Below are 27928 nucleotides of genomic sequence, written 5' to 3' on the forward strand. Positions count from 1 at the left end.
ATAGGACAATGTGTGGAAGAAGTATTATGTGTTATTGCTCCCACGAACTCTTCTCATCTTCTTTTGAGATGGGCATGGCTTCATTTTAAAACGCGCAATCTTGATGAACGTTCCCTTTATTTGAGGCATGAGAAACATGAAATGAAGTTGAGATTTCTGACACCAAGACAAGCCAGTATGGATCAAAATAGGCTAAAGGATAAAATAGAAAAAGAAAGAATAGAAAAAGAACAAATATAAACTGTAGAAGGAAGGGAAATTGAAGAAAAAGAAAAGGAAGCAAAGATAAAGATGATTGAAAAGGAAATAGAGAAACAAGTTGTTTAATCGAAAGCTACCCATGTTTAGTTGCATTCGTTTACGAAAGTGACAACAATGTTGTAAGCCAAGGATTGGTGGAGAAACTCAAGTTACGAACAACCTTTCATCCGAATCAAGCAAGGATCAAATTCAGTACATGACTATGTGTGAGAGAAGTATTATGTGATATTGCTCCCACGAACTCTTGTCATCTTCTTTTGAGATGGGCATGGCTTCATTTTAAAACGCTCAATCTTGATGAAAGTTCCCTTCATTTGAGGCATTAGGGACATGAAATGAAGTTGAAATTTATGACACCAAGACAAGCCAAGAAGGATCAACATACGTTGAAGGAGAAAATTGAAAAAGAAAGAATTGAAAAAGAACAAATATAAACTGCAGAAGGAAGGGAAATTGAAGAAAAAGAAAAGGAATTAAAGAAAAAGATTATAGAAAAGGTAGTAGAGAACAAGGGGTTTAATCGAAGGCCACCCATGTTTAGTTGCATTCGTTTACGAAAGCGACAACAATGTTGTAAGCCAAAGATTGGTGGAGAAACTCAAGTTACCAACAAGCTTTAATCCGAATCAAGCAAGGATCAAATGCAGTACATGACAATGTGCGAAAGAAGTATTATGTGATATTGCTCCCACGAACTCTTGTCATCTTCTATTGAGATGGGCATGGCTTCATTTTAAAACGCTCAATCTTGATGAACGTTCCCTTCATTTGAGGCATGATGGACATGAAATGAAGTCGAAATTTATGACACCAAGACAAGCCAGTAAGGATCAAGATAGGCTGAAGGAGAAAATAGAAAAAGAAAGAATAGAAGAGGAAGAAATATAAACTGTAGAAGGAAGGGAAATTGAAGAAAAAGAAAAGGAAGTAAAGATAAAGGAGATGGAAAAGCAAGTAGAGAAATATGGTGTTTCATCGAAGGCCACCCATGTTCAGTTGCATTCGTTTATGAAAGGGACAACAATGTTGTAAGCCAAAGATTGGTGGAGAAACTCAAGTTACCAACAAGCTTTCATTCGAATCAAGCAAGGATCAAATTCAGTACATGATAATGTGTGAAAGAAGTATTATGTGATATTGCTCCTATGAACTTTTGTCATCATCTTTTGAGATGGGCATGGCTTCATTTTAAAACACTCAATCTTTATGAACGTTCCCTTTGTTTGAGGCATGAGGGACATGAAATGAAGTTGAAATTTATGACACCAAGACAAGCCAAGAAGGATCAACATACGTTGAAGGAGAAAATAGAAAAAGAAAGAATTGAAAAACAAGAAATATAAACTGTAGAAGGAAGGGAAATTGAAGAAAAAGAAAAGGAAGTAAAGAAAAAGGTTATGGAAAAGGTAGTTGAGAACAATGTGTTTAATCGAAGGCCACCCTTGTTTAGTTGCATTCGTTTACGAAAGCGAAAACAATGTTGTAAGCAAAAGATTCGTGGAGAAACTCAAGTTACCAACAACCTTTCATTCGAATCAAGCAAGGATCAAATTCAGTACACGACAATGTGTGAAAGAAGTATTATGTGATATTGCTCCCACGAACTCTTATCATCTTCTTTTGAGATGGGCATGGCTTCATTTTAAAACGCTCAATCTTGATGAACGTTCCCTTTGTTTGAGGCATGAGGGACATGAAATGAAGTTGAAATTCATGACACGAAGACAAGCCAAGAAGGATCAACATACGTTGAAGGAGAAAATAGAAAAAGAAAGAATTGAAAAACAAGAAATATAAACTGTAGAAGGAAGGGAAATTGAAGAAAAAGAAAAGGAAGTAAAGAAAAAGGTTATGGAAAAGGTAGTAGAGAACAATGTGTTTAATCGAAGGCCACCCATGTTTAGTTGCATTCGTTTACGAAAGCGACAACAATGTTGTAAGCCAAAGATTCGTGGAGAAACTCAAGTTACCAACAAGCTTTAATCCGAATCAAGCAAGGATCAAATTCAGTACATGACAATGTGTGAAAGAAGTATTATGTGATATTGCTCCCACGAACTCTTGTCATCTTCTTTTGAGATGGGCATGGCTTCATTTTAAAGCGCGCAATCTTGATGAACGTTCCCTTTATTTGAGGAATGAGGGACATAAAATGAAGTTGAAATTTATGACACCAAGACAAGCCAGTAAGGATCAACATACATTGAAGGAGAAAATAGAAAAAGAAAGAATTGAAAAAGAAGAAATATAAACTGCAGAGGGAAGGGAAATTGAAGAAAAAGAAAAAGAAGTAAAGAAAAAGATTATGAAAAGGTAGTAGAGAACTTTGCATTCGTTTACGAAAGCGACAACAATGTTTTAAGCCAAAGATTCGTGGAGAAACTCAAGTTACCAACAACCTTTCATCCGAATCAAGCAAGGATCAAATTCAGTACACGACAATGTGTGAAAGAAGTATTATTTGATATTGCTCCCACGAACTCTTATTATCTTCTTTTGAGATGGGCATGGCTTCATTTTAAAACGCTCAATCTTGATGAACGTTCCCTTTGTTTGAGGCTTGAGGGACATGAATTGAAGTTGAAATTCATGACACCAAGACAAGCCAAGAAGGATCAACATACGTTGAAGGAGAAAATAGAAAAAGAAAGAATTGAAAAACAAGAAATATAAACTGTAGAAGGAAGGGAAATTGAAGAAAAAGAAAAGGAAGTAAAGAAAAAGGTTATGGAAAAGGTAGTAGAGAACAATGTGTTTCATCGAAGGCCACCCATGTTTAGTTGCCTTCGTTTACGAAAGCGACAACAATGTTGTAAGCAAAAGATTCGTGGAGAAACTCAAGTTACCAACAAGCTTTAATCCGAATCAAGCAAGGATCAAATTCAGTACATGACAATGTGTGAAAGAAGTATTATGTGATATTGCTCCCACGAACTCTTGGCATCTTCTTTTGAGATGGGCATGGCTTCATTTTAAAGCGCGCAATCTTGATGAACGTTCCCTTTATTTGAGGAATGAGGGACATAAAATGAAGTTGAAATTTATGACACCAAGACAAGCCAGTAAGGATCAACATACATTGAAGGAGAAAATAGAAAAAGAAAGAACTGAAAAAGAAGAAATATAAACTGCAGAGGGAAGGGAAATTGAAAAAAAAGAAAAAGAAGTAAAGAAAAAGATTATGAAAAGGTAGTAGAGAACAATGTGTTTAATCGAAGGCCATCCATCTTTAGTTGCATTCGTTTACGAAAGCGACAACAATGTTGTAAGCCAAAGATTCGTGGAGAAACTCAAGTTACCAACAACCTTTCATCCGAATCAAGCAAGGATCAAATTCAGTACATGACAATGTGTGAAACAAGTATTATGTGATTTTGCTCCCACGAACTCTTATCATCTTCTTTTGAGATGGGCATGACTTCATTTTAAAACGCTCAATCTTGATGAACGTTCCCTTTGTTTGAGGCATGAGGGACATGAAATGAAGTTGAAATTTATGACACCAAGACAAGCCAAGAAGGATCAACATGCATTGAAGGAGAAAATAGAAAAAGAAAGAATTGAAAAACAAGAAATATAAACTGCAGAAAGAAGGGAAATTAAAGAAAAAGAAAAGGAAGTAAAGAATAAGATTATGGAAAAGGTAGTAGAGAACAATGTGTTTAATCGAAGGCCACCCATGTTTAGTTGCATTCGTTTACGAAAGCGACAACAATGTTGTAAGCCAAAGATTCGTGGAGAAACTCAAGTTACCAACAAGCTTTAATCCGAATCAAGCAAGGATCAAATTCAGTACATGACAATGTGTGAAAGAAGTATTATGTGATATTGTTGCCACGAACTCTTATCATCTTCTTTTGAGATGGGCATGGCCTCATTTTAAAACGCTCAATCTTGATGAACGTTCCCTTTGTTTGAGGCATGAGGGACATGAAATGAAGTTGAAATTTATGACACCAAGACAAGCCAAGAAGGATCAACATACGTTGAAGGAGAAAATAGAAAAAAGAAAGAATTGAAAAATAAGAAATATAAACTGTAGAAGGAAGGGAAATTGAAGAAAAAGAAAAGGAAGTGAAGAAAAAGGTTATGGAAAAGGTAGTAGAGAACAATGTGTTTAATCGAAGGCCACCCATGTTTAGTTGCATTCGTTTACGAAAGCGACAACAATGTTGTAAGCCAAAGATTCGTGGAGAAACTCAAGTTACCAACAACCTTTCATTCGAATCAAGCAAGGATCAAATTCAGTACATGACAATGTGTGAAAGAAGTATTATGTGATATTGCTCCCACGAACTCTTGGCATCTTCTTTTGAGATGGGCATGGCTTCATTTTAAAGCGCGCAATCTTGATGAACGTTCCCTTTATTTGAGGAATGAGGGACATAAAATGAAGTTGAAATTTATGACACCAAGCCAAGCCAGTAAGGATCAACATACATTGAAGGAGAAAATAGAAAAAGAAAGAATTGAAAAAGAAGAAATATAAACTGCAGAGGGAAGGGAAATTGAAGAAAAAGAAAAAGAAGTAAAGAAAAAGATTATGAAAAGGTAGTAGAGAACAATGTGTTTAATCGAAGGCCATCCATCTTTAGTTGCATTCGTTTACGAAAGCGACAACAATGTTGTAAGCCAAAGATTCGTGGAGAAACTCAAGTTACCAACAACCTTTCATCCGAATCAAGCAAGGATCAAATTCAGTACATGACAATGTGTGAAACAAGTATTATGTGATTTTGCTCCCACGAACTCTTATCATCTTCTTTTGAGATGGGCATGACTTCATTTTAAAACGCTCAATCTTGATGAACGTTCCCTTTGTTTGAGGCATGAGGGACATGAAATGAAGTTGAAATTTATGACACCAAGACAAGCCAAGAAGGATCAACGTACGTTGAAGGAGAAAATAGAAAAAGAAAGAATTGAAAAACAAGAAATATAAACTGTAGAAGGAAGGGAAATTGAAGAAAAAGAAAAGGAAGTAAAGAAAAAGGTTATGGAAAAGGTAGTAGAGAACAATGTGTTTAATCGAAGGCCACCCATGTTTAGTTGCATTCGTTTACGAAAGCGACAACAATTTCGTAAGCCAAAGATTCGTGGAGAAACTCAAGTTACCAACAAGCTTTAATCCGAATCAAGCAAGGATCAAATTCAGTACATGACAATGTGTGAAAGAATTATTATGTGATATTGCTCCCACGAACTCTTATCATCTTCTTTTGAGATGGGCATGGCCTCATTTTAAAACGCTCAATCTTGATCAACGTTCCCTTTGTTTGAGGCATGAGGGACATGAAATGAAGTTGAAATTTATGACACCAAGACAAGCCAAGAAGGATCAACATACGTTGAAGGAGAATATAGAAAAAGAAAGAATTGAAAAATAAGAAATATAAACTGTAGAAGGAAGGGAAATTGAAGAAAAAGAAAAGGAAGTAAAGAAAAAGGTTATGGAAAAGGTAGTAGAGAACAATGTGTTTAATCGAAGGCCACCCATGTTTAGTTGCATTCGTTTACGAAAGCGACAACAATGTTGTAAGCCAAAGATTCGTGGAGAAACTCAAGTTACCAACAAGCTTTAATCCGAATCAAGCACGGATCAAATTCAGTACATGACAATGTGTGAAAGAAGTATTATGTGATATTGTTGCCACGAACTCTTATCATCTTCTTTTGAGATGGGCATGGCCTCATTTTAAAACGCTCAATCTTGATGAACGTTCCCTTTGTTTGAGGCATGAGGGACATGAAATGAAGTTGAAATTCATGACACCAAGACAAGCCAAGAAGGATCAACATACGTTGAAGGAGAATATAGAAAAAGAAAGAATTGAAAAACAAGAAATATAAACTCTAGAAGGAAGGGAAATTGAAGAAAAAGAAAAGGAAGTAAAGAAAAAGGTTATGGAAAAGGTAGTAGAGAACAATGTGTTTAATCGAAGGCCACCCATGTTTAGTTGCATTCGTTTACGAAAGCGACAACAATGTTGTAAGCAAAAGATTCGTGGAGAAACTCAAGTTACCAACAATCTTTCATTCGAATCAAGCAAGGATCAAATTCAGTACACGACAATGTGTGAAAGAAGTATTATGTGATATTGCTCCCACGAACTCTTATCATCTTCTTTTGAGATGGGCATGGCTTCATTTTAAAACGCTCAATCTTGATGAACGTTCCCTTTGTTTGAGGCATGAGGGACATGAAATGAAGTTGAAATTCATGACACCAAGACAAGCCAAGAAGGATTAACATACGTTGAAGGAGAAAATAGAAAAAGAAAGAATTGAAAAACAAGAAATATAAACTGCAGAGGGAAGGGAAATTGAAGAAAAAGAAAAAGAAGTAAAGAAAAAGATTATGAAAAGGTAGTAGAGAACAATGTGTTTAATCGAAGGCCACCCATCTTTAGTTGCATTCGTTTACGAAAGCGACAACAATGTTGTAAGCCAAAGATTCGTGGAGAAACTCAAGTTACCAACAACCTTTCATCCGAATCAAGCAAGGATCAAATTCAGTACACGACAATGTGTGAAAGAAGTATTATGTGATATTGCTCCCACGAATTCTTATCATCTTCTTTTGAGATGGGCATGGCTTCATTTTAAAACGCTCAATCTTGATGAACGTTCCCTTTGTTTGAGGCATGAGGGACATGAATTGAAGTTGAAATTCATGACACCAAGACAAGCCAAGAAGGATAAACATACGTTGAAGGAGAAAATAGAAAAAGAAAGAATTGAAAAACAAGAAATATAAACTGTAGAAGGAAGGGAAATTGAAGAAAAAGAAAAGGAAGTAAAGAAAAAGGTTATGGAAAAGGTAGTAGAGAACAATGTGTTTAATCGAAGGCCACCCATGTTTAGTTGCATTCGTTTACGAAAGCGACAACAATGTTGTAAGCAAAAGATTCGTGGAGAAACTCAAGTTACCAACAACCTTTCATCCGAATCAAGCAAGGATCAAATTCAGTACATGACAATGTGTGAAAGAAGTATTATGTGATATTACTCCCACGAACTCTTATCATCTTCTTTTGAGATGGGCATGGCTTCATTTTAAAACGCTCAATCTTGATGAACGTTCCCTTTGTTTGAGGCATGAGGGACATGAAATGAAGTTGAAATTCATGACACCAAGACAAGCCAAGAAGGATCAACATACGTTGAAGGAGAAAATAGAAAAAGAAAGAATTGAAAAACAAGAAATATAAACTGTAGAAGGAACGGAAATTGAAGAAAAAGAAAAGGAAGTAAAGAAAAAGGTTATGGAAAAGGTAGTAGAGAACAATGTGTTTAATCGAAGGCCACCCATGTTTAGTTGCATTCGTTTACGAAAGCGACAACAATGTTGTAAGCCAAAGATTGGTGGAGAAACTCAAGTTACCAACAAGCTTTCATTCGAATCAAGCAAGGATCAAATTCAGTACAGGACAATGTGTGAAAGAAGTATTATGTGTTATTGCTCCCACGAACTCTTGTCATCTTCTTTTGAGATGGGCAAGGCTTCATTTTAAAACGCGCAATCTTGATGAACGTTCCCTTTATTTGAGGCATGAGGGACATGAAATGAAGTTGAGATTTATGACACCAAGACAAACCAAGAAGGATCAACATGCATTGAAGGAGAAAATAGAAAAAGAAAGAATTGAAAAAGAAGAAATATAAACTGCAGAAAGAAGGGAAATTAAAGAAAAAGAAAAGGAAGTAAAGAATAAGATTATGGAAAAGGTAGTAGAGAACAATGTGTTTAATCGAAGGCCACCCATGTTTAGTTGCATTCGTTTACGAAAGCGACAACAATGTTGTAAGCCAAAGATTCGTGGAGAAACTCAAGTTACCAACAAGCTTTAATCCGAATCAAGCAAGGATCAAATTCAGTACATGACAATGTGTGAAAGAAGTATTATGTGATATTGTTGCCACGAACTCTTATCATCTTCTTTTGAGATGGGCATAGCCTCATTTTAAAACGCTCAATCTTGATGAACGTTCCCTTTGTTTGAGGCATGAGGGACATGAAATGAAGTTGAAATTTATGACACCAAGACAAGCCAAGAAGGATCAACATACGTTGAAGGAGAATATAGAAAAAGAAAGAATTGAAAAATAAGAAATATAAACTGTAGAAGGAAGGGAAATTGAAGAAAAAGAAAAGGAAGTAAAGAAAAAGGTTATGGAAAAGGTAGTAGAGAACAATGTGTTTAATCGAAGGCCACCCATGTTTAGTTGCATTCGTTTACGAAAGCGACAACAATGTTGTAAGCCAAAGATTCGTGGAGAAACTCAAGTTACCAACAAGCTTTAATCCGAATCAAGCACGGATCAAATTCAGTACATGACAATGTGTGAAAGAAGTATTATGTGATATTGTTGCCACGAACTCTTATCATCTTCTTTTGAGATGGGCATGGCCTCATTTTAAAACGCTCAATCTTGATGAACGTTCCCTTTGTTTGAGGCATGAGGGACATGAAATGAAGTTGAAATTCATGACACCAAGACAAGCCAAGAAGGATCAACATACGTTGAAGGAGAATATAGAAAAAGAAAGAATTGAAAAACAAGAAATATAAACTCTAGAAGGAAGGGAAATTGAAGAAAAAGAAAAGGAAGTAAAGAAAAAGGTTATGGAAAAGGTAGTAGAGAACAATGTGTTTAATCGAAGGCCACCCATGTTTAGTTGCATTCGTTTACGAAAGCGACAACAATGTTGTAAGCAAAAGATTCGTGGAGAAACTCAAGTTACCAACAATCTTTCATTCGAATCAAGCAAGGATCAAATTCAGTACACGACAATGTGTGAAAGAAGTATTATGTGATATTGCTCCCACGAACTCTTATCATCTTCTTTTGAGATGGGCATGGCTTCATTTTAAAACGCTCAATCTTGATGAACGTTCCCTTTGTTTGAGGCATGAGGGACATGAAATGAAGTTGAAATTCATGACACCAAGACAAGCCAAGAAGGATTAACATACGTTGAAGGAGAAAATAGAAAAAGAAAGAATTGAAAAACAAGAAATATAAACTGCAGAGGGAAGGGAAATTGAAGAAAAAGAAAAAGAAGTAAAGAAAAAGATTATGAAAAGGTAGTAGAGAACAATGTGTTTAATCGAAGGCCACCCATCTTTAGTTGCATTCGTTTACGAAAGCGACAACAATGTTGTAAGCCAAAGATTCGTGGAGAAACTCAAGTTACCAACAACCTTTAATCCGAATCAAGCAAGGATCAAATTCAGTACACGACAATGTGTGAAAGAAGTATTATGTGATATTGCTCCCACGAATTCTTATCATCTTCTTTTGAGATGGGCATGGCTTCATTTTAAAACGCTCAATCTTGATGAACGTTCCCTTTGTTTGAGGCATGAGGGACATGAATTGAAGTTGAAATTCATGACACCAAGACAAGCCAAGAAGGATAAACATACGTTGAAGGAGAAAATAGAAAAAGAAAGAATTGAAAAACAAGAAATATAAACTGTAGAAGGAAGGGAAATTGAAGAAAAAGAAAAGGAAGTAAAGAAAAAGGTTATGGAAAAGGTAGTAGAGAACAATGTGTTTAATCGAAGGCCACCCATGTTTAGTTGCATTCGTTTACGAAAGCGACAACAATGTTGTAAGCAAAAGATTCGTGGAGAAACTCAAGTTACCAACAACCTTTCATCCGAATCAAGCAAGGATCAAATTCAGTACATGACAATGTGTGAAAGAAGTATTATGTGATATTACTCCCACGAACTCTTATCATCTTCTTTTGAGATGGGCATGGCTTCATTTTAAAACGCTCAATCTTGATGAACGTTCCCTTTGTTTGAGGCATGAGGGACATGAAATGAAGTTGAAATTCATGACACCAAGACAAGCCAAGAAGGATCAACATACGTTGAAGGAGAAAATAGAAAAAGAAAGAATTGAAAAACAAGAAATATAAACTGTAGAAGGAACGGAAATTGAAGAAAAAGAAAAGGAAGTAAAGAAAAAGGTTATGGAAAAGGTAGTAGAGAACAATGTGTTTAATCGAAGGCCACCCATGTTTAGTTGCATTCGTTTACGAAAGCGACAACAATGTTGTAAGCCAAAGATTGGTGGAGAAACTCAAGTTACCAACAAGCTTTCATTCGAATCAAGCAAGGATCAAATTCAGTACAGGACAATGTGTGAAAGAAGTATTATGTGTTATTGCTCCCACGAACTCTTGTCATCTTCTTTTGAGATGGGCAAGGCTTCATTTTAAAACGCGCAATCTTGATGAACGTTCCCTTTATTTGAGGCATGAGGGACATGAAATGAAGTTGAGATTTATGACACCAAGACAAACCAAGAAGGATCAACATGCATTGAAGGAGAAAATAGAAAAAGAAAGAATTGAAAAAGAAGAAATATAAACTGCAGAAAGAAGGGAAATTAAAGAAAAAGAAAAGGAAGTAAAGAATAAGATTATGGAAAAGGTAGTAGAGAACAATGTGTTTAATCGAAGGCCACCCATGTTTAGTTGCATTCGTTTACGAAAGCGACAACAATGTTGTAAGCCAAAGATTCGTGGAGAAACTCAAGTTACCAACAAGCTTTAATCCGAATCAAGCAAGGATCAAATTCAGTACATGACAATGTGTGAAAGAAGTATTATGTGATATTGTTGCCACGAACTCTTATCATCTTCTTTTGAGATGGGCATAGCCTCATTTTAAAACGCTCAATCTTGATGAACGTTCCCTTTGTTTGAGGCATGAGGGACATGAAATGAAGTTGAAATTCATGACACCAAGACAAGCCAAGAAGGATCAACATACGTTGAAGGAGAAAATAGAAAAAGAAAGAATTGAAAAAGAAGAAATATAAACTGTAGAAGGAACGGAAATTGAAGAAAAAGAAAAGGAAGTAAAGAAAAAGGTTATGGAAAAGGTAGTAGAGAACAATGTGTTTAATCGAAGGCCACCCATGTTTAGTTGCATTCGTTTACGAAAGCGACAACAATGTTGTAAGCAAAAGATTCGTGGAGAAACTCAAGTTACCAACAACCTTTCTTCCGAATCATGCAAGGATCAAATTCAGTACACGACAATGTGTGAAAGAAGTATTATGTGATATTGCTCCCACGAACTCCTATCATCTTCTTTTGAGATTAGCATGGCTTCATTTTAAAACGCTTAATCTTGATAAACGTTCCCTTTGTTTGAGGCATGAGGGACATGAAATGAAGTTGAAATTCATGACACCAAGACAAGCCAAGAAGGATCAACATACGTTGAAGGAGAATATAGAAAATGAAAGAATTGAAAAACAAGAAATATAAACTCTAGAAGGAAGGGAAATTGAAGAAAAAGAAAAGGAAGTAAAGAAAAAGGTTATGGAAAAGGTAGTAGAGAACAATGTGTTTAATCGAAGGCCACCCATGTTTAGTTGCATTCGTTTACGAAAGCGACAACAATGTTGTAAGCAAAAGATTCGTGGAGAAACTCAAGTTACCAACAACCTTTCATTCGAATCAAGCAAGGATCAAATTCAGTACACGACAATGTGTGAAAGAAGTATTATGTGATATTGCTCCCACGAACTCTTATCATCTTCTTTTGAGATGGGCATGGCTTCTTTTTAAAACGCTCAATCTTGATGAACGTTCCCTTTGTTTGAGGCATGAGGGACATGAAATGAAGTTGAAATTCATGACACCAAGACAAGCCAAGAAGGATTAACATACGTTGAAGGAGAAAATAGAAAAAGAAAGAATTGAAAAACAAGAAATATAAACTGTAGAAGGAAGGGAAATTGAAGAAAAAGAAAAGGAAGTAAAGAAAAAGGTTATGGAAAAGGTAGTAGAGAATAATGTGTTTAATCGAAGGCCACCCATGTTTAGATGCATTCATTTACGAAAGCGACAACAATGTTGTAAGCCAAAGATTCGTGGAGAAAATCAAGTTACCAACAACCTTTCATCCGAATCAAGCAAGGATCAAATTCAGTACACGACAATGTGTGAAAGAAGTATTATGTGATATTGCTCCCACGAACTCTTATCATCTTCTTTTGGGATGGGCATGGCTTCATTTTAAAACGCTCAATCTTGATGAACGTTCCCTTTGTTTGAGGCATGAGGGACATGAATTGAAGTTGAAATTCATGACACCAAGACAAGCCAAGAAGGATCAATATACGTTGAAGGAGAAAATAGAAAAAGAAAGAATTGAAAAAGAAGAAATATAAACTGCAGAAAGAAGGGAAATTAAAGAAAAAGAAAAGGAAGTAAAGAAAAAGGTTATGGAAAAGGTAGTAGAGAACAATGTGTTTAATCGAAGGCCACCCATGTTTAGTTGCATTCGTTTACGAAAGCGACAACAATGTTGTAAGCAAAAGATTCGTGGAGAAACTCAAGTTACCAACAACCTTTCATTCGAATCAAGCAAGGATCAAATTCAGTACACGACAATGTGTGAAAGAAGTATTATGTGTTATTGCTCCCACGAACTCTTGTCATCTTCTTTTGAGATGGGCAAGGCTTCATTTTAAAACGCGCAATCTTGATGAACGTTCCCTTTATTTGAGGCATGAGGGACATGAAATGAAGTTGAGATTTATGACACCAAGACAAACCAAGAAGGATCAACATGCATTGAAGGAGAAAATAGAAAAAGAAAGAATTGAAAAAGAAGAAATATAAACTGCAGAAAGAAGGGAAATTAAAGAAAAAGAAAAGGAAGTAAAGAAAAAGGTTATGGAAAAGGTAGTAGAGAACAATGTGTTTAATCGAAGGCCACCCATGTTTAGTTGCATTCGTTTATGAAAGCGACAACAATGTTGTAAGCCAAAGATTCGTGGAGAAACTCAAGTTACCAACAAGCTTTAATCCGAATCAAGCAAGGATCAAATTCAGTACATGACAATGTGTGAAAGTAGTATTATGTGATATTGCTCCCACGAACTCTTGTCATGTTCTTTTGAGATGGGCATGGCTTCATTTTAAAGCGCGCAATCTTGATGAACGTTCCCTTTATTTGAGGAATGAGGGACATAAAATGAAGTTGAAATTTATGACACCAAGACAAGCCAATAAGGATCAACATACATTGAAGGAGAAAATAGAAAAAGAAAGAATTGAAAAAGAAGAAATATAAACTGCAGAGGGAAGGGAAATTGAAGAAAAAGAAAAAGAAGTAAAGAAAAAGATTATGAAAAGGTAGTAGAGAACAATGTGTTTAATCGAAGGCCATCCATCTTTAGTTGCATTCGTTTACGAAAGCGACAACAATGTTGTAAGCCAAAGATTCGTGGAGAAACTCAAGTTACCAACAACCTTTCATCCGAATCAAGCAAGGATCAAATTCAGTACATGACAATGTGTGAAACAAGTATTATGTGATTTTGCTCCCACGAACTCTTATCATCTTCGTTTGAGATGGGCATGACTTCATTTTAAAACGCTCAATCTTGATGAACGTTCCCTTTATTTGAGGCATGAGGGACATGAAATGAAGTTGAAATTTATGACACCAAGACAAGCCAAGAAGGATCAACGTACGTTGAAGGAGAAAATAGAAAAAGAAAGAATTGAAAAACAAGAAATATAAACTGTAGAAGGAAGGGAAATTGAAGAAAAAGAAAAGGAAGTAAAGAAAAAGGTTATGGAAAAGGTAGTAGAGAACAATGTGTTTAATCGAAGGCCACCCATGTTTAGTTGCATTCGTTTACGAAAGCGACAACAATGTTGTAAGCCAAAGATTGGTGGAGAAACTCAAGTTACCAACAAGCTTTCATTCGAATCAAGCAAGGATCAAATTCAGTACAGGACAATGTGTGAAAGAAGTATTATGTGTTATTGCTCCCACGAACTCTTGTCATCTTCTTTTGAGATGGGCAAGGCTTCATTTTAAAACGCGCAATCTTGATGAACGTTCCCTTTATTTGAGGCATGAGGGACATGAAATGAAGTTGAGATTTATGACACCAAGACAAACCAAGAAGGATCAACATGCATTGAAGGAGAAAATAGAAAAAGAAAGAATTGAAAAAGAAGAAATATAAACTGCAGAAAGAAGGGAAATTAAAGAAAAAGAAAAGGAAGTAAAGAATAAGATTATGGAAAAGGTAGTAGAGAACAATGTGTTTAATCGAAGGCCACCCATGTTTAGTTGCATTCGTTTACGAAAGCGACAACAATGTTGTAAGCCAAAGATTCGTGGAGAAACTCAAGTTACCAACAAGCTTTAATCCGAATCAAGCAAGGATCAAATTCAGTACATGACAATGTGTGAAAGAAGTATTATGTGATATTGTTGCCACGAACTCTTATCATCTTCTTTTGAGATGGGCATAGCCTCATTTTAAAACGCTCAATCTTGATGAACGTTCCCTTTGTTTGAGGCATGAGGGACATGAAATGAAGTTGAAATTTATGACACCAAGACAAGCCAAGAAGGATCAACATACGTAGAAGGAGAAAATAGAAAAAAGAAAGAATTGAAAAATAAGAAATATAAACTGTAGAAGGAAGGGAAATTGAAGAAAAAGAAAAGGAAGTGAAGAAAAAGGTTATGGAAAAGGTAGTAGAGAACAATGTGTTTAATCGAAGGCCACCCATGTTTAGTTGCATTCGTTTACGAAAGCGAAAACAATGTTGTAAGCCAAAGATTCGTGGAGAAACTCAAGTTACCAATAACCTTTCATCCGAATCAAGCAAGGATCAAATTCAGTACATGACAATGTGTGAAAGAAGTATTATGTGATATTGCTCCCACGAACTCTTGTCATCTTCTATTAAGATGGGCATGGCTTCATTTTAAAACGCTCAATCTTGATGAACGTTCCCTTCATTTGAGGCATGATGCACATGAAATGAAGTTGAAATTTATGACACCAAGAGAAGCCAAGAAGGATCAATATACGTTGAAGGAGAAAATAGAAAAAGAAAGAATTGAAAAAGAAGAAATATAAACTGCAGAAAGAAGGGAAATTAAAGAAAAAGAAAAGGAAGTAAAGAATAAGATTATGGAAAAGGTAGTAGAGAACAATGTGTTTAATCGAAGGCCACCCATGTTTAGTTGCATTCGTTTACGAAAGCGACAACAATGTTGTAAGCCAAAGATTCGTGGAGAAACTCAAGTTACCAACAAGCTTTAATCCGAATCAAGCAAGGATCAAATTCAGTACATGACAATGTGTGAAAGAAGTATTATGTGATATTGCTGCCACGAACTCTTATCATCTTCTTTTGAGATGGGCATGGCCTCATTTTAAAACGCTCAATCTTGATCAACGTTCCCTTTGTTTGAGGCATGAGGGACATGAAATGAAGTTGAAATTTATGAAACAAAGACAAGCCAGTAAGGAAAAACATACGTTGAAGGATAAAATAGAAAAAGAAAGAATTGAAAAAGAAGAAATATAAACTGCAGAAGGACAGGAAATTGAAGAAAAAGAAAAGGACGTAAAGATAAAGATGATGGCAAAGGAAGTAGGGAAATAAGGTGTTTCATCGAAGGCCACCCATGTTCAGTTGCATTCGTTTACGAAAGGGACAACAATGTTGTAAGGCAAAGATTCGTGGAGAAACTCAAGTTACCAACAACCTTTCATCCGAATCAAGCAAGGATCAAATTCAGTACATGACAATGTGTGAAAGAAGTATTATGTGATATTGCTCCCACGAACTCTTGTCATCTTCTATTGAGATGGGCATGGCTTCATTTTAAAACGCTCAATCTTGATGAACGTTCCCTTCATTTGAGGCATGATGGACATGAAATGAAGTTGAAATTTATGACACCAAGACAAGCCAAGAAGGATCAATATACGTTGAAGGAGAAAATAGAAAAAGAAAGAATTGAAAAAGAAGAAATATAAACTGCAGAAAGAAGGGAAATTAAAGAAAAAGAAAAGGAAGTAAAGAATAAGATTATGGAAAAGGTAGTAGAGAACAATGTGTTTAATCGAAGGCCACCCATGTTTAGTTGCATTCGTTTACGAAAGCGATAGCAATGTTGTAAGCCAAAGATTGGTGGAGAAACTCAAGTTACCAACAAGCTTTCATTCGAATCAAGCAAGGATCAAATTCAGTACAGGACAATGTGTGAAAGAAGTATTATGTGTTATTGCTCCCACGAACTCTTGTCATCTTCTTTTGAGATGGGCAAGGCTTCATTTTAAAACGCTCAATCTTGATGAACGTTCCCTTTGTTTGAGGCATGAGGGACATGAAATGAAGTTGAAATTCATGACACCAAGACAAGCCAAGAAGGATCAACATACGTTGAAGGAGAAAATAGAAAAAGAAAGAATTGAAAAACAAGAAATATAAACTGTAGAAGGAAGGGAAATTGAAGAAAAAGAAAAGGAAGTGAAGAAAAAGGTTATGGAAAAGGTAGTAGAGAACAATGTGTTTAATCGAAGGCCACCCATGTTTAGTTGCATTCGTTTACGAAAGCGAAAACAATGTTGTAAGCCAAAGATTCGTGGAGAAACTCAAGTTACCAACAACCTTTCATCCGAATCAAGCAAGGATCAAATTCAGTACATGACAATGTGTGAAAGAAGTATTATGTGATATTGCTCCCACGAACTCTTGTCATCTTCTATTAAGATGGGCATGGCTTCATTTTAAAACGCTCAATCTTGATGAACGTTCCCTTCATTTGAGGCATGATGCACATGAAATGAAGTTGAAATTTATGACACCAAGAGAAGCCAAGAAGGATCAATATACGTTGAAGGAGAAAATAGAAAAAGAAAGAATTGAAAAAGAAGAAATATAAACTGCAGAAAGAAGGGAAATTAAAGAAAAAGAAAAGGAAGTAAAGAATAAGATTATGGAAAAGGTAGTAGAGAACAATGTGTTTAATCGAAGGCCACCCATGTTTAGTTGCATTCGTTTACGAAAGCGACAACAATGTTGTAAGCCAAAGATTCGTGGAGAAACTCAAGTTACCAAAAAGCTTTAATCCGAATCAAGCAAGGATCAAATTCAGTACATGACAATGTGTGAAAGAAGTATTATGTGATATTGTTGCCACGAACTCTTATCATCTTCTTTTGAGATGGGCATAGCCTCATTTTAAAACGCTCAATCTTGATGAACGTTCCCTTTGTTTGAGGCATGAGGGACATGAAATGAAGTTGAAATTTATGACACCAAGACAAGCCAAGAAGGATCAACATACGTTGAAGGAGAAAATAGAAAAAAGAAAGAATTGAAAAATAAGAAATATAAACTGTAGAAGGAAGGGAAATTGAAGAAAAAGAAAAGGAAGTGAAGAAAAAGGTTATGGAAAAGGTAGTAGAGAACAATGTGTTTAATCGAAGGCCACCCATGTTTAGTTGCATTCGTTTACGAAAGCGAAAACAATGTTGTAAGCCAAAGATTCGTGGAGAAACTCAAGTTACCAACAACCTTTCATCCGAATCAAGCAAGGATCAAATTCAGTACATGACAATGTGTGAAAGAAGTATTATGTGATATTGCTCCCACGAACTCTTGTCATCTTCTATTGAGATGGGCATGGCTTCATTTTAAAACGCTCAATCTTGATGAACGTTCCCTTCATTTGAGGCATGATGGACATGAAATGAAGTTGAAATTTATGACACCAAGACAAGCCAAGAAGGATCAATATACGTTGAAGGAGAAAATAGAAAAAGAAAGAATTGAAAAAGAAGAAATATAAACTGCAGAAAGAAGGGAAATTAAAGAAAAAGAAAAGGAAGTGAAGAAAAAGGTTATGGAAAAGGTAGTAGAGAACAATGTGTTTAATCGAAGGCCACCCATGTTTAGTTGCATTCGTTTACGAAAGCGAAAACAATGTTGTAAGCCAAAGATTCGTGGAGAAACTCAAGTTACCAACAACCTTTCATCCGAATCAAGCAAGGATCAAATTCAGTACATGACAATGTGTGAAAGAAGTATTATGTGATATTGCTCCCACGAACTCTTGTCATCTTCTATTAAGATGGGCATGGCTTCATTTTAAAACGCTCAATCTTGATGAACGTTCCCTTCATTTGAGGCATGATGCACATGAAATGAAGTTGAAATTTATGACACCAAGAGAAGCCAAGAAGGATCAATATACGTTGAAGGAGAAAATAGAAAAAGAAAGAATTGAAAAAGAAGAAATATAAACTGCAGAAAGAAGGGAAATTAAAGAAAAAGAAAAGGAAGTAAAGAATAAGATTATGGAAAAGGTAGTAGAGAACAATGTGTTTAATCGAAGGCCACCCATGTTTAGTTGCATTCGTTTACGAAAGCGACAACAATGTTGTAAGTCAAAGATTCGTGGAGAAACTCAAGTTACCAACAAGCTTTAATCCGAATCAAGCAAGGATCAAATTCAGTACATGACAATGTGTGAAAGAAGTATTATGTGATATTGCTGCCACGAACTCTTATCATCTTCTTTTGAGATGGGCATGGCCTCATTTTAAAACGCTCAATCTTGATCAACGTTCCCTTTGTTTGAGGCATGAGGGACATGAAATGAAGTTGAAATTTATGAAACAAAGACAAGCCAGTAAGGAAAAACATACGTTGAAGGATAAAATAGAAAAAGAAAGAATTGAAAAAGAAGAAATATAAACTGCAGAAGGACAGGAAATTGAAGAAAAAGAAAAGGACGTAAAGATAAAGATGATGGCAAAGGAAGTAGGGAAATAAGGTGTTTCATCGAAGGCCACCCATGTTCAGTTGCATTCGTTTACGAAAGGGACAATAATGTTGTAAGGCAAAGATTCGTGGAGAAACTCAAGTTACCAACAACCTTTCATCCGAATCAAGCAAGGATCAAATTCAGTACATGACAATGTGTGAAAGAAGTATTATGTGATATTGCTCCCACGAACTCTTGTCATCTTCTATTGAGATGGGCATGGCTTCATTTTAAAACGCTCAATCTTGATGAACGTTCCCTTCATTTGAGGCATGATGGACATGAAATGAAGTTGAAATTTATGACACCAAGACAAGCCAAGAAGGATCAATATACGTTGAAGGAGAAAATAGAAAAAGAAAGAATTGAAAAAGAAGAAATATAAACTGCAGAAAGAAGGGAAATTAAAGAAAAAGAAAAGGAAGTAAAGAATAAGATTATGGAAAAGGTAGTAGAGAACAATGTGTTTAATCGAAGGCCACCCATGTTTAGTTGCATTCGTTTACGAAAGCGACAGCAATGTTGTAAGCCAAAGATTGGTGGAGAAACTCAAGTTACCAACAAGCTTTCATTCGAATCAAGCAAGGATCAAATTCAGTACAGGACAATGTGTGAAAGAAGTATTATGTGTTATTGCTCCCACGAACTCTTGTCATCTTCTTTTGAGATGGGCAAGGCTTCATTTTAAAACGCTCAATCTTGATCAACGTTCCCTTTGTTTGAGGCATGAGGGACATGAAATGAAGTTGAAATTCATGACACCAAGACAAGCCAAGAAGGATCAACATACGTTGAAGGAGAAAATAGAAAAAGAAAGAATTGAAAAACAAGAAATATAAACTGTAGAAGGAAGGGAAATTGAAGAAAAAGAAAAGGAAGTGAAGAAAAAGGTTATGGAAAAGGTAGTAGAGAACAATGTGTTTAATCGAAGGCCATCCATGTTTAGTTGCATTCGTTTACGAAAGCGAAAACAATGTTGTAAGCCAAAGATTCGTGGAGAAACTCAAGTTACCAACAACCTTTCATCCGAATCAAGCAAGGATCAAATTCAGTACATGACAATGTGTGAAAGAAGTATTATGTGATATTGCTCCCACGAACTCTTGTCATCTTCTATTAAGATGGGCATGGCTTCATTTTAAAACGCTCAATCTTGATGAACGTTCCCTTCATTTGAGGCATGATGCACATGAAATGAAGTTGAAATTTATGACACCAAGAGAAGCCAAGAAGGATCAATATACGTTGAAGGAGAAAATAGAAAAAGAAAGAATTGAAAAAGAAGAAATATAAACTGCAGAAAGAAGGGAAATTAAAGAAAAAGAAAAGGAAGTAAAGAATAAGATTATGGAAAAGGTAGTAGAGAACAATGTGTTTAATCGAAGGCCACCCATGTTTAGTTGCATTCGTTTACGAAAGCGACAACAATGTTGTAAGCCAAAGATTCGTGGAGAAACTCAAGTTACCAACAAGCTTTAATCCGAATCAAGCAAGGATCAAATTCAGTACATGACAATGTGTGAAAGAAGTATTATGTGATATTGCTGCCACGAACTCTTATCATCTTCTTTTGAGATGGGCATGGCCTCATTTTAAAACGCTCAATCTTGATCAACGTTCCCTTTGTTTGAGGCATGAGGGACATGAAATGAAGTTGAAATTTATGAAACAAAGACAAGCCAGTAAGGAAAAACATACGTTGAAGGATAAAATAGAAAAAGAAAGAATTGAAAAAGAAGAAATATAAACTGCAGAAGGACAGGAAATTGAAGAAAAAGAAAAGGACGTAAAGATAAAGATGATGGCAAAGGAAGTAGGGAAATAAGGTGTTTCATCGAAGGCCACCCATGTTCAGTTGCATTCGTTTACGAAAGGGACAACAATGTTGTAAGGCAAAGATTCGTGGAGAAACTCAAGTTACCAACAACCTTTCATCCGAATCAAGCAAGGATCAAATTCAGTACATGACAATGTGTGAAAGAAGTATTATGTGATATTGCTCCCACGAACTCTTGTCATCTTCTATTGAGATGGGCATGGCTTCATTTTAAAACGCTCAATCTTGATGAACGTTCCCTTCATTTGAGGCATGATGGACATGAAATGAAGTTGAAATTTATGACACCAAGACAAGCCAAGAAGGATCAATATACGTTGAAGGAGAAAATAGAAAAAGAAAGAATTGAAAAAGAAGAAATATAAACTGCAGAAAGAAGGGAAATTAAAGAAAAAGAAAAGGAAGTAAAGAATAAGATTATGGAAAAGGTAGTAGAGAACAATGTGTTTAATCGAAGGCCACCCATGTTTAGTTGCATTCGTTTACGAAAGCGACAGCAATGTTGTAAGCCAAAGATTGGTGGAGAAACTCAAGTTACCAACAAGCTTTCATTCGAATCAAGCAAGGATCAAATTCAGTACAGGACAATGTGTGAAAGAAGTATTATGTGTTATTGCTCCCACGAACTCTTGTCATCTTCTTTTGAGATGGGCAAGGCTTCATTTTAAAACGCTCAATCTTGATCAACGTTCCCTTTGTTTGAGGCATGAGGGACATGAAATGAAGTTGAAATTCATGACACCAAGACAAGCCAAGAAGGATCAACATACGTTGAAGGAGAAAATAGAAAAAGAAAGAATTGAAAAACAAGAAATATAAACTGTAGAAGGAAGGGAAATTGAAGAAAAAGAAAAGGAAGTAAAGAAAAAGGTTATGGAAAAGGTAGTAGAGAACAATGTGTTTAATCGAAGGCCACCCATGTTTAGTTGCATTCGTTTACGAAAGCGACAACAATGTTGTAAGCCAAAGATTCGTGGAGAAACTCAAGTTACCAACAACCTTTCATCCGAATCAAGCAAGGATCAAATTCAGTACATGACAATGTGTGAAAGAAGTATTATGTGATATTGCTCCCACGAACTCTTGTCATCTTCTATTGAGATGGGCATGGCTTCCTTTTAAAACGCTCAATCTTGATGAACGTTCCCTTCATTTGAGGCATGATGGACATGAAATGAAGTTGAAATTTATGACACCAAGACAAGCCAAGAAGGATCAATATACGTTGAAGGAGAAAATAGAAAAAGAAAGAATTGAAAAAGAAGAAATATAAACTGCAGAAGGAAGGGAAATTGAAGAAAAAGAAAAGGAAGTAAAGAATAAGATTATGGAAAAGGTAGTAGAGAACAATGTGTTTAATCGAAGGCCACCAATGTTTAGTTGCATTCGTTTACGAAAGCGACAACAATGTTGTAAGCCAAAGATTCGTGGAGAAACTCAAGTTACCAACAAGCTTTAATCCGAATCAAGCAAGGATCAAATTCAGTACATGACAATGTGTGAAAGAAGTATTATGTGATATTGCTGCCACGAACTCTTATCATCTTCTTTTGAGATGGGCATGGCCTCATTTTAAAACGCTCAATCTTGATGAACGTTCCCTTTGTTTGAGGCATGAGGGACATGAAATGAAGTTCAAATTTATGACACCAAGACAAGCCAAGAAGGATCAACATACGTTGAAGGAGAAAATAGAAAAAGAAAGAATTGAAAAATAAGAAATATAAACTGTAGAAGGAAGGGAAATTGAAGAAAAAGAAAAGGAACTAAAGAAAAAGGTTATGGAAAAGGTAGTAGAGAACAATGTGTTTAATCGAAGGCCACCCATGTTTAGTTGCATTCGTTTACGAAAGCGACAACAATGTTGTAAGCCAAAGATTCGTGGAGAAACTCAAGTTACCAACAACCTTTCATCCGAATCAAGCAAGGATCAAATTCAGTACATGACAATGTGTGAAAGAAGTATTATGTGATATTGCTCCCACGAACTCTTGTCATCTTCTATTGGATGGGCATGGCTTCATTTTAAAACGCTCAATCTTGATGAACGTTCCCTTCATTTGAGGCATGATAGACATGAAATGAAGTTGAAATTTATGACACCAACACAAGCCAAGAAGGATCAATATACGTTGAAGGAGAAAATAGAAAAAGAAAGAATTGAAAAAGAAGAAATATAAACTGCAGAAAGAAGGGAAATTAAAGAAAAAGAAAAGGAAGTAAAGAATAAGATTATGGAAAAGGTAGTAGAGAACAATGTGTTTAATCGAAGGCCACCCATGTTTAGTTGCATTCGTTTACGAAAGCGACAACAATGTTGTAAGCCAAAGATTGGTGGAGAAACTCAAGTTACCAACAACCTTTCATCCGAATCAAGCAAGGATCAAATTCAGTACATGACAATGTGTGAAAGAAGTATTATGTGATATTGCTCCCACGAACTCTTGTCATCTTCTATTGAGATGGGCATGGCTTCATTTTAAAACGCTCAATCTTGATGAACGTTCCCTTCATTTGAGGCATGATGGACATGAAATGAAGTTGAAATTTATGACACCAAGACAAGCCAAGAAGGATCAATACACGTTGAAGGAGAAAATAGAAAAAGAAAGAATTGAAAAAGAAGAAATATAAACTGCAGAAAGAAGGGAAATTAAAGAAAAAGAAAAGGAAGTAAAGAATAAGATTATGGAAAAGGTAGTAGAGAACAATGTGTTTAATCGAAGGCCACCCATGTTTAGTTGCATTCGTTTACGAAAGCGACAGCAATGTTGTAAGCCAAAGATTGGTGGGGAAACTCAAGTTACCAACAAGCTTTAATCCGAATCAAGCAAGGATCAAATTCAGTACATGACAATGTGTGAAAGAAGTATTATGTGATATTGCTGCCACGAACTCTTATCATCTTCTTTTGAGATGGGCATGGCTTCATTTTAAAACGCTCAATCTTGATGAACGTTCCCTTTGTTTGAGGCATGAGGGACATGAAATGAAGTTGAAATTTTTGACACCAAGACAAGCTAAGAAGGATCAACATACGTTGAAGGAGAAAATAGAAAAAGAAAGAATTGAAAAATAAGAAATATAAACTGTAGAAGGAAGGGAAATTGAAGAAAAAGAAAAGGAACTAAAGAAAAAGATTATGGAAAAGGTAGTAGAGAACAATGTGTTTAATCGAAAGCCACCCATGTTTAGTTGCATTTGTTTACGAAAGCGACAACAATGTTGTAAGCCAAAGATTGGTGGAGAAACTCAAGTTACCAACAAGCTTTAATCCGAATCAAGCAAGGATCAAATTCAGTACATGACAATGTGTGAAAGAAGTATTATGTGATATTGCTGCTATGAACTCTTGTCATCATCTTTTGAGATGCGCATGGTTTCATTTTAAAACGCTTAATCTTGACAAACGTTCCCTTTGTTTGAGGCATGAGGGACATGAAATGAAGTTAAAATTTAAGACACCAATACAAGCCAAGAAGGATCAACATACGTTGAAGGAGAAAATAGAAAAAGAAAGAATTGAAAAGGAAGAAATATAAACTGTAGAAGGAAGGGAAATTGAAGAAAAAGAAAAGGAATTAAAGAATAAGATTATGGGAAAGGTAGTAGAGAACAAGGTGTTTAATCGAAAGCCACCCATGTTTAGTTGCATTCATTTACGAAAGCAACAATAATGTTGTAAGACAAAGATTGGTGGAGACACTCAAGTTACGAACAACCTTTATTCCGAATCAAGGAAGGATCAAATTCAGTACATGACAATGTGTGAAAGAAGTATTATGTGATGTTGCTCCCACGAACTCTTATCATCTTCTTTTGAGATGGGCATGGCTTCATTTTAAAACGCTCAATCTTGATGAACGTTCCCTTTGTTTGAGGAATGAGGGACATGAAATGAAGTTGAAATTTATGACACCAAGACAAGCCAGTAAGGATCAACATCGGCTGAAGGAGAAAATAGAAAAAGAAAGAATAAAAAAGGAAGAAATATAAACTGTAGAAGGAAGGGAAATTGAAGAAAAAGAAAAGGAAGTAAAGAAAAAGATTATGGAAAAGGTAGTAGAGAACAATGTGTTTAATCGAAGGCCACCCATATTTAGTTGCATTCGTTTACGAAAGCGACAACAATGTTGTAAGCCAAAGATTGGTGGAGAAACTCAAGTTACCAACAACCTTTCATCCAAATCAAGCAAGGATAAAATTCAGTACATGACAATGTGTGAAAGAAGTATTATGTGATATTCCTCCCACGAACTCTTGTCATCTTCTTTTGAGATGGGCATGGGTTCATTTTAAAACGCGCAATCCTGATGAACGTTCCCTTTATTTGAGGAATGAGGGACATGAAATGAAGTTGAAATTTATGACACCATGGCAAGCCAGTAAGGATCATCATATGCTGAAGGAAAAATAGAAAAAGAAAGAATAGAAAAGGAAGAAATATAAACTGTAGAAGGAAGGGAAATTGAAGAAAAAGAAAAGGAAGTAAAGATAAAGAAGGTGGAAAAGGAAGTAGAGAAATATGGTGTTTCATCGAAGGCCACACATGTTCAGTTGCATTCGTTTACGAAAGGGACAACAATGTTGTAAGCCAAAGATTGGTGGAGGAACTCAAGTTACCAACAAGCTTTCATTCGAATCAAGCAAGGATCAAATTCGGTACAGGACAATGTGTGAAAGAAGTATTATGTGATATTGCTCCCACAAACTCTTGTAATCTTCTTTTGAGATGGGGATGGCTTCATTTTAAAACGCTCAATCTTGATGAACGTTCCCTTCATTTGAAGCATGAGGGACATGAAATGAAGTTGAAATTTATGACACCAAGACAAGAAAAGAAGGATCAACATCGGCTGAAGGAGAAAATAGAAAAAGAAAGAATAAAAAAGGAAGAAATATAAACTGTAGAAGGAAGGGAAATTGAAGAAAAAGAAAAAGGAGTAAAGAAAAAGATTATGGAAAAGGTAGTAGAGAACAATGTGTTTAATCGAAGGCCACCCATGTTTAGTTGCATTCGTTTACGAAAGCGACAACAATGTTGTAAGCCAAATATTGGTGGAGAAACTCAAGTTACCAACAACCTTTCATCCGAATCAAGCAAGGATAAAATTCAGTACATGACAATGTGTGAAAGAAGTATTATGTGATATTGCTCCCACGAACTCTTGTCATCTGCTTTTGAGATGGGCATGGCTTCATTTTAAAGCGCGTAATCTTGATGAACGTTCCCTTTATTTGAGGAATGAGGGACATGAAATGAAGTTGAAATTTATGACACCAAGACAAGCCAGTAAGGATCAACATAGGCTGAAGGAAAAATAGAAAAAGAAAGAATAGAAAAGGAAGAAATATAAACTGTAGAAGGAAGGGAAATTGAAGAAAAAGAAAAGGAAGTAAAGATAAAGAAGGTGGAAAAGGAAGTAGAGAAATATGGTGTTTCATCGAAGGCCACCCATGTTCAGTTGCATTCGTTTACGATAGGGACAACAATTTGTAAGCCAAAGATTGGTGGAGAAACTCAAGTTACCAACAAGCTTTCATTCGAATCAAGCAAGGATCAAATTCGGTACAGGACAATGTGTGAAAGAAGTATTATGTGATATTGCTCCTACAAACTCTTGTAATCTTCTTTTGAGATGGGCATGGCTTCATTTTAAAACGCTCAATCTTGATGAACGTTCCCTTCATTTGAAGCATGAGGGACATGAAATGAAGTTGAAATTTATGACACCAAGACAAGAAAAGAAGGATCAACATACGTTGAAGGAGAAAATAGAAAAAGAAGGAATTGAAAAAGAAGAAATATAAACTGCAGAAGGAAGGGAAATTGAAGAAAAAGAAAAAGAAGTAAAGAAAAAGATTATGGAAAAGGTAGTAGAGAACAAGGTGTTTAATCGAAGGCCACCCATGTTTAGTTGCATTCGTTTACGAAAGCGACAACAATGTTGTAAGCCAAAGATTCGTGGAGAAACTCAAGTTACCAACAAGCTTTAATCCGAATCAAGCAAGGATCAAATTCAGTACATGACTATGTGTGAAAGAAATATTATGTGATATTGCCCCCACGAACTCTTGTCATCTTCTTTTGAGATGGGCATGGCTTCATTTTAAAACGCTCAATCTTGATGAACGTTCCCTTCATTTGAGGCATGAGGGACATGAAATGAAGTTGAAATTTATGACACCAAGACAAGAAAAGAAGGATCAACATACGTTGAAGGACAAAATAGAAAAAGAAAGAATTGAAAAATAAGAAATATAAACTACAGAAGGAAGGGAAATTGAAGAAAAAGAAAGAGAAGTAAAAAAAAAGATTATGGAAAAGGTAGTAGAGAACAAGGTGTTTAATCGAAGGCCACCCATGTTCAGTTGCATTCGTTTACGAAAGCGACAACAATGTTGTAAGCCAAAGATTGGTGGAGAAACTCAAGTTACCAACAAGCTTTATTCCGAATCAAGCAAGGATCAAATTCAGTACATGACAATGTGTGAAAGAAGTATTATGTGATGTTGCTCCCATGAACTCTTGTCATCTTCTATTGAGATGGGCATGGCTTCATTTTGAAGCGCGCAATCTTGATGAACGTTCCCTTTATTTGAGGAATGAGGGACATGAAATGAAGTTGAAATTTATGACACCAAGACAAGCCAGTAAGGATCAACATAGACTGAAGGAGAAAATAGAAAAGGAAAGAATAAAAAAGGAAGAAATATAAATTGTAGAAGGAAGGGAAATTGAAGAAAAAGAAAAGGAAGTAAAGAAAAAGATTATGGAAAAGGTTGTAGAGAACAATGTGTTTAATCGAAGGCCACCCATTTTAGTTGAGTTCGTTCACGAAAGCGACAACAATGTTGTAAGCCAAAGATTGGTGGAGAAACTCAAGTTACCAACAACCTTTCATCCAAATCAAGCGAGGATAAAATTCAGTACATAACAATGTGTGAAAGAAGTATTATGTGATATTGCTCCCACGAACTCTCGTCATCTTCTTTTGAGATGGGCATGGCTTCATTTTAAAATGCTCAATCTTGATGAACGTTCCCTTCATCTGAGGCATGAGGGACATGAAATGAAGTTGAAATTTATGACACCAAGACAAGCCAAGAAGGATCAACATACGTTGAAGGAGAAAATAGAAAAAGAAAGAATTGAAAAAGAAGAAATATAAACTGCAGAAGGAAGGGAAATTGAAGA

The sequence above is a fragment of the Vigna unguiculata genome, chromosome 7 (assembly GCF_037176805.1).
Source record: "Vigna unguiculata cultivar grain cowpea cultivar isolate G323 ecotype 2 chromosome 7, ASM3717680v1, whole genome shotgun sequence".
Lineage (NCBI taxonomy): Eukaryota > Viridiplantae > Streptophyta > Magnoliopsida > Fabales > Fabaceae > Vigna > Vigna unguiculata.